This window comes from Sus scrofa, chromosome 6 (assembly GCF_000003025.6).
Source record: "Sus scrofa isolate TJ Tabasco breed Duroc chromosome 6, Sscrofa11.1, whole genome shotgun sequence".
Lineage (NCBI taxonomy): Eukaryota > Metazoa > Chordata > Mammalia > Artiodactyla > Suidae > Sus > Sus scrofa.
Genome location: NC_010448.4, coordinates 108,040,769 through 108,056,551, shown reverse-complemented (window position 1 = coordinate 108,056,551; position 15,783 = coordinate 108,040,769). Strand labels below are relative to the sequence as shown.

The window sequence follows — 15,783 nt, the reverse complement described above, 5'->3', positions numbered from 1 at the left end:
ACAGCCCACACAAGGCTGTGGTGAGGCTCTTGTCAGTGGGGACCGGGGGGGGGGGGGGGGGGGTGTTGCGTTCTCGCGAGCGCTGCTCAGGCTCCACAGAGCAGGGCCCTGAGCAGCGCTTCTGCACGCCGCCGTCTTGGATTGAGGTGTGTGCGCGGCGCTTCTGTGGAGCTGAGGCCAGTGGCCTGGCCATTTCATGCTGCATGTGAGGCCTCTCCACGCGACACCCTGTGTGCAAGTGAAACGGCGAAGCACGAAAGAAGTGCCCTGGTGTGTTTTACCGTTACCTAAGGACAGGTGGGTCCTTCCTGACCAAGACAGGCGATGTCGATTCTGGTCAAACCCACAGAACACTCCTCCCTGCACCCCGCATTCCACTCTGCTGCGTTGCTGTGGGAGAAAATCTCCCTGTAGGAAGAAGAGACCCCCCAGCCATGATGACTAAGCAAAGCCCAGCCAACTGCCCCAACCACCCTCCCCCACGCATTTGCTTCTGTAAACTTGTTTCCGCATCTACTACCTTGCCTGACCTCACTCTGGTCCGACCAGCCAAGCATGGACCGGGAAGAGGTAGCCCATAAAAGCCTTGTGAAACCCTTCTTCCGGGGTCAGACTCCGGAGAGCATTCTCCTCTGAGCCCGCCGGCATAATAAACCTGAGTTCTCCAATGCTCCGAGTGCTCTCTTGGTTTTTCTCCAGGTGAAAGAGCTGATCCGCTGCAGCCACAGAGCTGTTGGAGCTGGTACACTACAGCCCCAGGGCTGTCTCTAGAGCTGATACACTGCGTGCATCAGGGCTGCTGAGCAGCTGCTGTAACATTTCCGCCGCTCAAGTGGGTCAAAACCTCTGCTTTTCTCTCTTCAGCAAACGCTGCCCTGGGTCCTCCTTTGCCGGGATTGGAGTCTGGACATCTGGGTCTCATCCTTGTTCTGCAACGACTTCCTGCGGTGAGTACAGGCCAGGCCCTTAATTTCCATTTCTCCATTTTGAAGATGAGCTTGTCCACACCCAACTTTGCTGGAGAAGTTCAGACTGAGGTGTCTGCCTAAGTTCCCTGGTCCTCCTCTGGGCTTGTATTCTGGGGAATGGATTATCGGCATGAGATGCTCAACTTCAGTTCCTTCGGTCAAGTGTTGTTAAATAACCTGTTCTCACTCCCTTTCTTTCCCTTCATTTTCTTCCTGCCGCCTCCTCACCAGGTTGAGGAGCTGGAGAAAGAGGACTTGGTTTTAAATTAAGAACCTGTCAATGCCTCCTTCTGTTCTGACATGATTCCTTCTCTCTTCACTAGAGGAGCCGGGCATTTCCCTGGGGTAGTTTGTTCTTATATTCCTAAACAGCCCTACCAAATCATTGCAACTGGTATGAAGAAAGAACAACCTGAGCTGGGCTTGGCTGCTGTTCTCTGTTGGTATAAGGAATAGATCAAAGAGATAGTAGAGGAAAGCATCGATTTAAGCCAGAAGATAGCTGAGCAAGTTACAGACTACATAAGGAAGTATTATTAACTGCAAATTAAATACCTATTTTGGAAATATCATAGTTTTTCAGATTATTATAACGTTCCAAAAGAGAACTTGGAAATCAACTAGTCCTACCCTATTTTTTTATAGATGAGGAAATTTAAGACTAAAAATAAGCTAACTCACCCAAGGTCATAGTGATATTGTTTGGTCTTATTTCGAGAGCTGTGAAATAAAATGATAGAACAAAGAAGGGCTAATCTTCTAAAAAAAGAGTTCAGCAAACTTTTTCTCTAAGAGCCAGAGAGTGAATATTTTAGGTATGGGAGCCATACAGTTTCTGCCATTGTAGCAAAAGGAGCCACATGTAAAGGAATAGGCATAGCTATGTCCTAATAAAACTTTATTCACAAAAACAGGTAATGACACCACGATGGCTATAGCAGTTTTGTTTTGTTTTGTTTTGTTTTGTTTTAAGAAAAGGAAAACAAATGCTGATGAGGATGTGGAGAAATTGCAACCCTCATACCTTGCTGGTGGGAATAATATGGTGTGTGTAAATAAAAACTGGTAAAATGGTGTAGCCACTGTGGAAAACAATTTGACAGTTCCTCCAAATTATAAAATTACCATACAACACAGCAGTTCTTCTCCTAGGTATATGCCCCAAATAATCGAAAACAGGGATCCAAACAAGTAAATATACACGTAGTTTTGTAGGAGCACTATTCACAATAACTAAATAGTGGAAATAGCTCAAGTGTCCAAGAGTGGATAAACAAATCTTTACATATACATAAAAAAGAATGACTTTCAGTCATGGAAAGGAATAAAGAACTGACACATGCTGTAATGTGGACAAACCTGAAAACCATTATGCTAAATGAAAGAAGCCAGATGCAAAAGGCTGTATGTTGTGTGATTTCATTTATGTGAAACCTCCAGAGTAAATAAATCCAAAGAGACAGAACACAAATAGGTGAGGTGGTTTCGAGGGCCTGGGAGGAGGAGGAAAAGGGGAGACATTGCTTAATGGGTACAGGATTTTACTTTGAAATGATGGAAATGTTTTGGAACTATATGGAGATGGTGGTTGCACAACACTGTGAATGTACTAAATAATTTTCTGTTATGTGAATTTTGCCTCAACAAATTATTAAAAAAACAAAAACAACCAAAAAAAAAAAACAAAACAAAAACAAAAAAACAAGGAGTTCCTGTTGTGGCGCAGTGGTTAACAAATCCGACTAGGAACCATGAGGTTGCAGGTTCGATCCATGGCCTTGCTCAGTGGGTTAAGGATCTGGCATTGCCATGAGCTGTGGTGTAGGTTATAGACTTTGGCTTGGATCCCGAGTTGCTGTGGCTCTGGCCTAGGCCGGTGGCTACTCTCCGATTAGACCCCTGGGAATGTCCATATGCTGCTGAAGCGGCCCTAGAAAAGGCAAAAAGACAAAAAACAAACAAACAAAAAACAGGCAACAAGGTGCATGGATGATAATATGCCAATTCCTGTTATAAAAGAAAGATAGGATGGTTCAATGACAGTGAGTTTTTACTGTCAAGGATGTTTGTGTTATTACAATTACTTATCCCATCAAGGAAGAGAAACAAAACAATTTTCCAGGTGTAATATTTTCAGGGCCTAGAAAATTGAGTACAAAGATGTCTCCAAACCTAACTCGGTGGATATTGGACAAATTTCAGACAAAATTTAAATCCATTGAATCTTTTGATAAAGATCAAATTCATGTTGAAGGGCTTTTTACTATTTTTAGAACCTATTGGACATCTCCCATCCCAATTTTGGGAAATAAAATAAATGTTTGGGGCTTTTTGTCAACTTCCTGTTTCTAAGGAAGAAGAACCTAGAAAAGTCTCATGTAAAATGTGCCAGAAGCTTTTGGGACATCAAAGAATTCCCAAGAAACAAGGGAATTTGTTCAGTGTAAAAGAATCTGAAAGAACACACTAGATAATTTTATTTAGTAAATATACAGGATAACTCTTTCTCAAAGATAATTTAAGGGATTTAGTCAATTTGGGGTTCAATGACCCCAAAGCCATGTCTAATTCAAACATGAAAACAAACCGTGAGCTATGGAAAGATGAGAAATTCTCATGTGAAACTGGACAGCTTGGCCTGACAGGGCTCCCTCCTACTTTAAATTCATTTGAACTGTTGGGAAATGTGAGACAGAGGCTGTTTCCCTTCTTTCTCCCCTTCTTCCCTTCCTCCCTCCCTCCTTTCCCTCTGCTTTTTACTTTTTACCTTAAAAAAGTTCCCTCGCTGGGGGTTGAATCCGAGTTGCAGCTGCTAGCCTATACCACAGCAACACAGGATCCAATCCGTGTCTGTGATCTGCACCACAGCTCATGGCAATGCAGGATCCTTAACCCACTGAGTAGGGCCAGGGATCAAACCCGCATCCTCGTGGATGCTAGTCAGGTTTATTACCACCGAGCCACCACGGGAATTTTGGAAAGGCTGTTTTCAAAGGAGAAGAGGATAGAAAAGAAATGATGTCTGTGATTTGATTTTTGTGTGTCAGGCCAGCTCTCCCAGGTGATAGAGGTACTTACCATAGCCCCAGTTCACTGGAGGACAAGCCCGTTTAGGAGGCTTTTGTTCAAAGAATAGCCATGGGAGTTCCTGTCGTGGCTCGGTGGTTAATGAATCTGATAAGTATCCATGAGGACTTGGGTTTGATATCTGGCCTTGCTCAGTGGGTTAAGGATCCGGCATTGCCAGGAGCTGTGGTGTAGGTGGCAGACTTGGCTTGAATCCCTCATTGCTGTGGCTGTGGTGTAGGCCAGCAGCTACAGCTCTGATTTGATCCCTAGCCTGGGAACTTCCATATGCTGCAGATGTGGCCCTAAAAATAAATAAGTAAATAAATAAATAAATAAATAAAAGCAAAGATAGCTGTGTTGTGTGTTTCAGGTTATGACAGGATCCATTTAGGCTTTAAAAGAGTCACTAAAAAGAAGGGTTGCCTGTCATTAGAATGGCTCATTCCAGAATGAGGACTGTCTTTCATGCCACCCTGCTTCCTAATTCAAATGGAGTTCTGAGACAGCCCTCTCTCTCCTTGAGGAAACATCAAACAGACCTTATTTACATCTTAGTGTGAATGAGTTTAAGACAATGGGTGTTTATACTTAGCCCAATTGTGTGAAACAAGTGCTGTTTCCTGAGTTCTGATTCCTGGGAGCAGATTGAAACTGTATAGACAGAAGGCCCCTTGGGGACCCTGGACATTCATTTATTGGGGCTCCCAGTTCTGCCCAAGACTGCAGCTGGCCCAGGAAGGGTCAACATGGGTGTTGGGACTGTGGATGAGAAACTCTTGGAATGAAGGGCAGACACCAAAACACTTAAGGACGTTTCTTTTCTTTTTTCTTTTTTTTTTTTTTTTTTTTTGTCTTTTCTAGGGCCGCTTCCCGCGGCATACGGAGGTTCCCAGGCTAGGGATCTAATCGGAGCTGTAGCCACCAGCCTATGCCAGAGCCACAGCAACTCAGGTTCCGATCCGAGTCTGCAACCTATACCACAGCTCACGGCAAAGCCGGATCCTTAACCCACTGAGCAAGGCCAGGGATCGAACCTGCAACCTTATGGTTCTTAGTCGGATTTGTTAACCACTACGCCACGATGGGAACTCCTTAAGGACATTTCTTGATCCTGGGAGATCCATGTAGCTCCAGATTCTTTTAGCTTTAGATTGAAAAAGGTGTTCACAGGCAAGGTGGAAGGAGGGTTATTGGTGATTCTTTTTTTTTTCTCCTTTATGTTTTATTGTATTTTCTGCAGTGAGCTGTATTACTTTAATAATCAGGAAAAAAAAGAACTTAAAAATGTAAAATTAGAAAAACCATTTCCTGACTATAAATTATTTTCACTGGTTCACAGACTCATCCAAACTTTCAATTTGTTATATCCTTCTGAAACTGCTTCTTAAAATAATTGTGATAGGAAAATTCTTAAGAATTACTTTGGCTGTAGCTTTTGGTCAGATTGATCGATGTTTTCTGACCACATAGCCATGGGGAGCTGGAAGGGCTAGATGTTCTGATCACACTGGGGTGCGGACAGATCACCATGCTCGGCTTGATTGAAAGAGACAGTTGGAGTCGTTGTTGGAACTGTTCTGTTTCTGTGTGCTGAGACACAGTCTTAGAAGTGGATGCCCTTTTGTACCATTCCCTACATCCTTAAACTAAAATATCACAAATCCTATGCTCATTGTTTATAATCTTACCTGATTGTGGAGAAGGGGGGATGAATGAGTGGGGACCCCAGCATACTACATCATTATGAACTTCAAGGAGACAAGTATTAAAAAAAAATGTGTATATACACATACACACACACTAAATATGTATAAATATAAATGTATATACATTTAATATTTTAAAAATAATGTCCATGTGGATACTGTATCCTGGGGTCCATATGTATGTATTTGGATGCTGTCTCACTACCTTTCAGGTCATAGGTATATACTCTTTACAAGCTTTCTCTGATCTTCGGTTTCCATATTTTATACTTTTGTTACTATAAGCATATACCTCTTAGATCAATATCAAGGTCTGGAAGAAAGTAGGAATATTTCATTATCAAAGAAAGTTGCTGGGTCTGGCTTTACATTCGAAAGCTACAATAAAGCATCTAATTGCCAAACCAGATACACTTCAACAACCACTTTCATCTTAGTTCAGTAACAGCACGCCAGCCCCTCCTGCTCCTGCTGCTTTCGATTATGTGAGGGCAGCAGACAGGTGTTCCACATGTCACAGGTAATCAGCTCAGGAGTCATCAGCTCTGACTGAAATTAGGTTGAAAGCTGTATAATGTCAGAATGATGATTCTCTCCTTTTATTTATTTTTTATTTTTTAATTTTTTTGGTCATTTTAGGGTCATGCCTGTGGCATGTGGAAGTTCCCAGGCTAGGGGCCGAATCAGAGCTGTAGCTGCTGGCCTCCACCACAGCCACAGCAACGTGGGATCTGAGCTGCGTCTGCAACCTATACCACAGCTTGCAGCAAGCCCAGGGATAGAACCCACATCCAACCCATGGATACTAGGCAGGTTTGTTTCCACTGAGCCATGATGGGAACTCCCAATTCTCTCCTTTTAGGTATTTACACTTTGCAATAAGATTATAATATCAACAGGTCAGTTTTCGAATCTTCATCAAGAAGCTGCCTTTTTTTTTTTTTTTTTTTTTTGAGTGGAGATTCCTCTCCTTTCCTGGGCAGTTAGAATCCTTACCAAGGAATTCCTTTTGTGGTGCAGTGGAAATGAATTTGACTAGGACTAGGAACTGTGAGGTTTTGGGTTCGATCCCTGGCCTTGCTCAGTGGGTTAAGGATCTGACGTTGCCATGAGCTGTGGTGTAGGTTGCAGACACAGCTTGGTTCTGGCGTTGCTGTGGCTGTGGTGTAGGCTGGCAGCTACAGGTCCAATTTGACTCCTAGCCTGGGAACCTCCACATGCTGCAGGCGCAGCCCTAACAAGCAAAAAAACAAAAAAGAATCCTTGCCAAGGCATTTCCTACCCCACATCCGCTTTTGTCCCTTACAAGGACTATTTGAGACAGATCACTTGTCTCTAGTGGAATGCATTCTGGTTTCTAATTTTCAGTCCTTGAAAGTAAAGCATATGATGGAAACAGTTTGGGTTTCTGCAGAGACTGGCCTGTTTGAACTCCGTATCATGTCTCTGTTCCAATCTGGGTTTTGCACATTTGGAGCCTCTCATCTTGCAAGGACAGCATGACTTTGATTAGCTGTCCAGGTCAACCAAGGGCTGGAACAGATGATCTCTTTGGTAATCAAGAAATTTAAGAGAGTCCAGCCATCTGTTTCAGCTTGGCACCCTCAGGGTGGCTCTATGTTGGTGGATTCACCAAGTCCCCAACTCTTCGCTTTGTAAGATCAGATGCTCAGTAGCATCAGATCCTCCAGAGCAAATAAGGCTTTGGGAGACTGATTCCTAGTAATCAAACTCACAGAAGGCTGATAGATAAGCCTATCTCATCATGTGCTTGTGAAGATTAAATGAGAACATGGATATAAAGCTTACTTACCTCTGGCCTGGCCAATACAGTAAGTGTACTGTAAACATTGGCTTTTATTTTATCCAGTGACCTGTGTTTGCAGCACAGGATAAATACCAAGTGATAGTTACTCTTTGGCTTCCTCTTTCGATTCTGAAATTCATGCAGAGCACCATCCTTCTAACAGGACATTAGTCACAAAGTGCTAAAATAGGTGATTTTTTTAAAAGTTCCAGTCTTCAGGGTGCACTGGTCCTAAACTCTAGAGACACTTATGTTTCTTAATCCACAGGAGAGGTGCTCTTGTCTCCTGATTATATTTGGCAGAGTTGCTGACCCATGTTTACAACTCTGAAGTGCTGGCTTCTGCATACAGAAGGCTGATCCTACCCATTGTACTCTGATTCTTGTTTGCATCCATTGTGATTGATAGTGCCCGCAGGTATTCCTGGTGCTGCCTCTCCCAGCTGCTATAGCACAATGCCCATCAGTGATCCACTCACTGTCTGCACTTAGGGAGTAATCACAGTGCTGGCTTGTTATGTAGGTCCAGAGAATTTGGTGGTGTTCACCATGATCTAAAGAAGGGCTCCACCTCTGATTTTTGTTGTGCATGGAGTTGCAGTGCCTCCTGTCTCCCCTGCCTTTCGAGTCAAGCCTTTGGGAAACAGAGAGCAGAGCCCTAGTAGACTGAGATAGGAAACTGGTTACAGTTCATTGGGAGTGAGGGAATGGTCTGGAGCATAAAACTCTGCCCAGGAAGAAGACCTTATCTTAAGGTGGGGCTGGTGTTGGAGGTAGGGGTGCTAGGTAGCCAGGGGCCAGCAGGAAAGCATATTCTATTCCCAGGTGGTCTGAGGGGAAACGGCATGTTGAAAAGAGAACTGGAGTGGGAACAGGAGTCAGCACTGTCCTTCACTGTAGCCCCCAGGTGGATTCTCCCGATGTCAGTGCTGAAGGGTGCCTCTTGCCTTGGCATGAGCAAGAGAGACAAAGCATTTGGAAAGGCATGGCAGCTAAGATAAGACATTAGTATAACCTCTACTCCATCTACTCTTGCCTTTCTCCTGGGGGAATCAGAGCTGAGTGTCTGCAGATGGTTACTCTTGGTGAAGTAGTAGAAGTTTATCCTCTCCTGAGCCATGTGGCAATGCCATCTACCTGTCTGGAGCAATGTGATAGATAGGTCATAACTCTTCAACATCAGCTCAAGAGGCATGCAAAAAATAAGCTTCATTTAGATTCCGGCTTAAAAAGAAAAACACAAACAAATCATATCAATTTGGGTCAGGGAGTTAATCAGTCTTACTAACAGGAAAGTCTTCATACCTCAGCATAATGAATATTTCTTTTCTTTTTTTTTTTTTTTTTTTTTTTTTTTTGCTTTTTAGGGCTGCACCTGCATCATGTGAAGGTTCCCAGGATAGGGGTCTAACTGGAGCTGAAGCTGCTGGCCTATACCACAGTCACACCAGATCTGAGCCTAGTTTTCGACCTACAACACAGCTCACGGCAGTGCTGGATCCTTAACCCATGGAGCAAGGCCACAAACTCATGGTTCTAGTCGGATTTGTGACTGCTGCGTCACGACAGGAACTCCCCAATCAGTGAGTCTTTGAATAAGGAAGTGTTTCTCCTTGTCATTAAATCCACTGAGGCAAATGTGGGGTGTTTGTCCCAAATCACAGCAGGATGTGCCAGGCACTCCTGCCTCCTAGAGCCGTAGAGGACCTCTCTGCACCTTCTCTCTAGCATCCCAGGTATGAGGTATGAGCCACAGACTATGTGCTCTCCAATTTCTCCTGCCCCTGGCCAGTAGTGTGATAGCATATTTCTTGGTGTGGATGTGCATGTGATTCCCTGCTGCCAGTGGCAGGAGTGCTCTGCCAGGTCCACTCAGAAAGGCCAGGCTGGGATGGATGGGGGTGACCTCCAACAGGCAGGGCTCCAAGCATCTCAGACCCCTGATACTCACGTGCCACACTCCCATTTCCTCTGATAATTTTCAGGCAATGTAAAAAGAGGGAGGAAGTCATCAAAGAGTAGCCTTTAGCATCTTCACCCATAGGAAAAATACCCTGATTTATTAGAAATGTTTCAGTTAAACCGTTAGCTCAACCTCTGCTATACTCAGTCCTGCCATAGGGGGTGCTGGAGGGCAGGAGGGGGAGAAGGCACTTGCTCTTTCTTATAGTGCTTATGGTCTCCGCAGCAGAGTCTTCACCTTGGCAGCCATGGTTGATTCCAGAAGCCTGAAGTTCCAGTTACGAGGTTTCCTTCCCTGGCACCCACTTTAGAGACACCAGCACCAGCCTAGCCTCTCTTTGGCTCCAGGTTCCACTAACCCCAGCCCCCAGGTGATAGCTGCTTCCTGCAGTGAGTATGTCTTTGTGTGACCTTGGGTTCTTGTCTGACCTTTTTGCACTTCAAAACCTGCTTAACCAAGTGTTTTAGATGATTTCTGTCAAAACTTGTATGATTTCCAAAAAACAGAAATGGCTGTTTCTTTTTTTCCTTTTTTGGCTGCCCTATGGCATGTGGAGTTTCCAGGGCAGTGATCTCATCAGATCTGTTGCCTACATCAGCTCTGGCAACGCTGTGTCTTTTAGCCCACTGTGCTGGGCTAGGGATCGAACCTGCATCCTGGCACTGCTGCTGATCCTGCTGTGGCACAGCGGAAACTCCAGAAATGGCTCTTTCAATAATTCAGTCCATTAACACTCATGGAGGGCAGTTCTAGCTTTATGCTGAAGTTACAAAGGTAAACAAAATGCATCTCTGTCTTTGAGAAGAATCAATGTTGAGTAATGATAACAGTGGTCTCTATAGAACTCTGGTTTTGACAAGCAACAACAACAAAACGCAAATGATTAGAATTAACACATCATTTAAAGAAAGAAAAAAAATATACTATTGAAAATGGACCAAGGTCTAAACCGGGAATTCACAGAAGAAATAATAAAAGTGGTCAAGATTTATATAAATTGATGCTTAACCTCATTTTAATGGAGGAAATTCAAATTATAGTCATGCACAGCTGGGTGTGAGTACAGCCACTTAAGAGTCACTTTGTATAACCCATCACCCTGAAGTTCTATTGTTAATAGCTGCCCCAGAGAGAGACTTAAACCATGTACCAAAGGAAGCACCTACAAAGATCTTCTTCATGTAATGTTATTTTTAACAGTGAGAAATTAAGGGAGTTCCTGTTGTGGCTCAGTGGAAATGACTAGTATCCATGAGGATGTGGGTTCGATCCCTGGCCTAGCTCAGTGGGTTAAAGATACCACGTTGCTGTGAGCTGTGGTGTAAGCCGGTGGCTGTAGCTCCAATTTGACCCCGAGTTTGGGAACTTTCATATGTAGTGGGTACGGCCCTAAAAAGCAAGAAGAAAAACCAGTGAGAAATTCAAAATAATAGAAATATTCATTAAAAACAGGAATAGCTAAATAGATAATTGTACACCTTTTTTTTAAAGGATTTTTATTTTTTCTATTATAGGTGATTTACATTGTTCTGTCAATTTCTGCTGTACACTAAGTACCCAGTGATACATACATATATGTGTGTGTGTATATATATATACATATATATTCTTTTTCTCACATTATCCTCCATCATGTTCCATCACAAGTAACTAGATATACTTCCCTGTGCTATACAGCAGGATCTTGTACACACTTTTTGTGGAAAATATGCTGCAGTTTTCTAAAATGAGGTGGACCTAAATATACTGACATAAAAAATTGTTTAAGCCATATAAAAACATATACACACATAGATATCTTTTCTATGGGCAACTCCTTGAAGAAAAGCCTGGAAGCATATACATTATGTTGCTAATATTTGTAGAAAGAGGACTAAAATAGGGGGCATTGGAGAAGGGAAAAATCAAAGGGTACAAACAAAACACAAGCCCCTCTAATTTTCAAATCACCCTTTTACATAAAATGTCACTTACTCCTTATATTGACCTTATGGTGTAAGCATCATTTCCACTTACAGATGAGGGAACCTCAGCTGAGAGATGCTAAGCCACTCTTACAAACACAACTAGTAGAGAAATCCCTGGGCTTGAGGCTCTACTTTCCCCAGGCTCCAGAAGGATTAGGTGGTTAGGTTAATTGGAACTTGTCTTTGTCACTTTTCACTTTTAATGATTTCTCACTGTTTTAAGTGAAAGACACTTTGAGGTACCTCAGACAATCTACCATCTGTCAGAGTGAGGAGGGGAAAGAAAACAATTCGCAAGCTATCAAAAGATAGTCCTGATATTTAAGATTCTCTACCTTGCATTTTCCAGGTGGGAACTTAGGGTCAGGCGTCAAAGGACCAGAGCATCTGCACCCTAGCTTCTCCCACTGTGGAGTACAAAACTCTGCCCTCAAGTAGCAGGAGGAGCAGGGAAGCGGGAGGCAGTGGGGACAAGAACTGAGCTTTGACTGCCATTCCCCCAGTGGCTAAGAGCTGCAGAGCCCCTGGTGGGGGTTAGGGAGGGCCCCTGGGGACCTGGGCCTTGCCTTCAAGAGCTCTGATTCCTTCATCTTAATGATAGCTTCAAATGAGGTTTGGTTGTTCTTAGCAAGTACATTTACTGAAACCATTGATGTGTCAAATGTGAACAAAAATACCACATTTTTGGTAACTCTAGGAATTTTCTTCTTCTCTTGTCCCCTACTTCCCCTCCCTCTGTTTCCCTCCTCTCTTCTCCTCTCCCTCCCTCCTTCCTTCATTCACAGAGAGGGCTTAGTGGCTGGCCTTTCCTTTAATTTCATACCAAGTTTGATACAAATTTCTTAGTGTAGTCTCTATCAGCAGTACAGTTGCTAATTTCAAACACTAAAAAAAAGTTGTAAGTGGGTAATGGATAATATTTTGATTGAATAATTGATTTGATATAATAATTCTCCAGGCTTTCTTGTACCTATTGGCTTTCTCATACTGCTGGGGAGAGAGGGGTAGGATCCTAGATGCTCTGCCCTCAGGAGAGAGCTGACAAAGAGACAAAGTCTTAACTCTGAGTTCTAAAATAGATAAGATATATGCATAGCAAGAAGGAAAGTCTTGAAAGTCAAGGTTTCTGTTGTAAGAGTTGGGTTTTTGAGACAGGATTTTAAATTCTGAAAGTTGGGCTTGGGCCATCAATAACTAGTGACCTCAGGATACAGTTCCTGAGAGCCCACCATGGGCATGTCTTCTCAACTCCATGTTCAGTAACTTAAAATCAACCATGGTAAAAGTATGTGTTCAGGGAGTTCCCACTAAGGTGCAGTGGGTTAAAGATCTGGCTTGCCTCTGTGGAGGCGCTGGTTTGATCCCCAGCCTGGCACAGTGGGTTAAGGATCCAGTGTTGGTGCAGTTATGTCATAGGTCACAGCTGTGGTTCAGATTGGATCCCTGGCCTGGGAACTTCCATATGCCATGGGTGTCACTAGAAAAAAAAAATAGAAATGTGTTCACCATGGAAGTTGGCAAATCCTCAAACCAGGGCCTTTTTCCTAGAGAGTCTGTTGTTAACATTTTGGAAGGCGGGGAACTAGGAGAAAAGAGCACAGGCGAACTGCTGTGTAGACCCTTCATGAGCTGAACTCATGGTGGGGGGAGGTAGACAGATAAATTTCCACATAGGGCTGGAGATAAGAGGCCAGGTTATTGCATCTCATTTCCTACCTGCAGCTCTGTGAGAAGGTTGCAGCTGCAGAGTGCTGTGTGTGAAAATGGGCAGGAATAACAGCAGGGCAGGTCTAGGTGTAGGGACCACATGGGAGAGCTGGTCTCCCTGCCCCGCAACCCTCAATCCCCCCTCAACTCTTTTAAGGCCAAAGAGTCCATAGAGACTTCCTGTTGGACCCTGAATTGAGCAGAGATCAGCTCACATTCTTGGAGTGCAGGGGCTAGTGGGGTCATTGATGTTCCCTTGGGGTCACCTTTTCCACCAGTTCCTCCTTTGCTATGTTTTTCTCACTAATGGAATCCCATTTAATGGTCAGCCACCTAAGGATCTCATTTAAGATACATCCTGTAGAGTTCCCCCATCTCAATGTTTAGTTCATTAAAATGCAGCATTGGCGTTCTTGTGGCTCAGTGGATTAATAACCTGACATAGTGTCTGTGGAGATGTGGGTTTGATCCCTGGACTTGCTCAGTTGGTTAAGGATTCAGCATTGCTAAGCTGTGGTGTAGGTTGCAAATGCAGCTCAAATCTGGCGTTACTGTGGCTGTAGGTAGGCTGGCAGCTACAGCTCCGATTCAACCCCTAGCCTGGGCACTTAATATGCCACAGGTGCAGCCATAAAAAGAAAAAATAATAATAAAAATAAAATGCAGCATTGAACATCAGAAAATTAGGAATAAAATTCCCCCAGAAGGTTGAGTCTGCTGTAGGTTTCCTCATGGCTTGATAGACACAGATTCCTGTGGCCCCTTTTAAAAATATAAGCCTCTCCTATGATAGAAAAAGAAGAGAAGGAAGATAGGTGAAAACCGTAGAAAATGGCAGCTGAAAATCTGATGGAAAAAGGAAAGGGGGACACCTGCAGGACAGCCAGACTGCAATGAGAGTGAAAGGAACAGGGAAATAGAAACAAACAAGTTACAACACCAAAGTGAGCCACAGAGGAAACATGGAGAAGAAAATGGATTCTCTGAGAAATATTGTACAGAGGATGCTGCACCACAAAGCAACAAGATCTATGGATGCACAAAACTAACAGAGAAAGAAGAGTCGTGAGTTCCAGTGTGACAGGAGCCCCTGATTTCTCTACTTCCTGGGATTGAGTTAGAGGTGGGCAGCTACTCCATGGTTCCATAATGCTGTAGAAAAACAGGTTCCTTCATGGCTTGCCAAACATGTGTACAGGCCTGTGAGAGGCAATTGCTAAATTTTCAGGAATTTTGCTAAACAGTTATTTTAAAAATTATGTTAGGAGGTTCCTGTCGTGGCTTAGCGGAAATGAATCTGATTAGTATCCATGACCATACAGATTCAGTCCCTGGCCTCAGTCAGTGGGTTAAGGATCCAGCATTGCCGTGAGCTGTGGTGTAGTTCGCAGACGAGGCTTGGATCTGGTGTTGCTGTGGCTGTGGCTGTGGCTGTGGCCTGCAGCTACAGCTCTGATTTGACTCCTAGCCTGTCAGCCTCTGTGTGCTGCAGGTGTGGCCTTAAAAAAAAAAGGACAAAAAAATTAAGTTATATAAATTTACAGCTGAATAAATTATATTTAAAACATACTAAAACTCATCACATTCTAATTATTTTACTATACCATCTGTGTATCTGATACAATCTATGTATTTACAATGGTTGTCACTGCCTTCAAATGACTTCACATTGATAGATGAAAATCAGCCACAGTAGGAGTATTTACACCAAGTGTAAACTAAGCTTAAAAGTGTGTTGTGCCTGTAGCTGTTATATTATGAAGAACACAAAAAATTGAGGAAATATTCTTCCAGTATTCAAAAACTATCATCTGATTCATCAAAACAAATTGCTTAAATCATTAACAAATGATTTGTCTTTTCATTTTTGTCTTAGTCATTAAGGTACATGAAAATATCAACCAGCATTCCTGGCAGAACTGTACTTGTTCATCAGTTGCAACCATCATTGGCTGCAAACACAAGAGTTCAGCAAAAGTCAGAGATATTGTTCTGTAATAATCAATTGCTATGTGGAATTTAAAATAAAGAGTGTTTTACGTTTTCTTAGTAGTAGTAGAAGTAATAGTAAATTGGGTGACTCACATCCTTTATATCAGTAAAATTTGTAATAAACTTATGTACCAGTATTTGCACACAGGTATTTTTTGTTCTTGTTCGAGAGCCAGTTGTTAAACATTTACCAGCACATTACTGGGTAGTTTAGTCACTAACTATTGCCTCACCTAACAACTATGATACTCAGAAGCCTTCCTTTAGAAAAGGACCTAGAGGCAGTGAAAAGCACAAACATCTCTTCTTTCCTTTTTAAAAAATTGTGGTAGAATATACATAACAATTTACCATTTTAGCCATGTTTTCTTTTTCTGTGATATATTTCTCTTGTGGGAATTGGTATATGTAAGTATCTGTATTGAGGAATACTGTTATTTCCTATTTTTCTTTCTTTTTTTTCATTTTTGGCTACCCCACAGCATATGGGGTTCCAAGACCAGGGTTCAGATCTGAACCGCATTTGTGACCTAAGCTTCAGCTGTAGCAACGATAGGTCCTTTAGACCACTGTGCTGGACCGGTGATCGAACTTGTGTCCTGGC

At 43.0% G+C, this 15,783-nt stretch overlaps 1 long non-coding RNA gene across 8 annotated transcripts in view; it reads left to right on the top strand.

Moving 5' to 3' along the window:
- LOC106510679 overlaps nucleotides 1–15,783 on the top strand; it is a 97,854-nt gene that overhangs the window by 60,692 nt on the left and 21,379 nt on the right. For 7 of the 8 annotated variants that reach the window (XR_002345445.1, XR_002345446.1, XR_001309345.2 and 4 more), the window contains exon 4: nucleotides 865–947. This is a non-coding gene — a long non-coding RNA (uncharacterized LOC106510679). Of the gene's footprint in view, nucleotides 1–121; nucleotides 298–864; nucleotides 948–15,783 lie in introns of those variants that run through there. The other variant, XR_002345447.1, reaches the window with a different exon arrangement.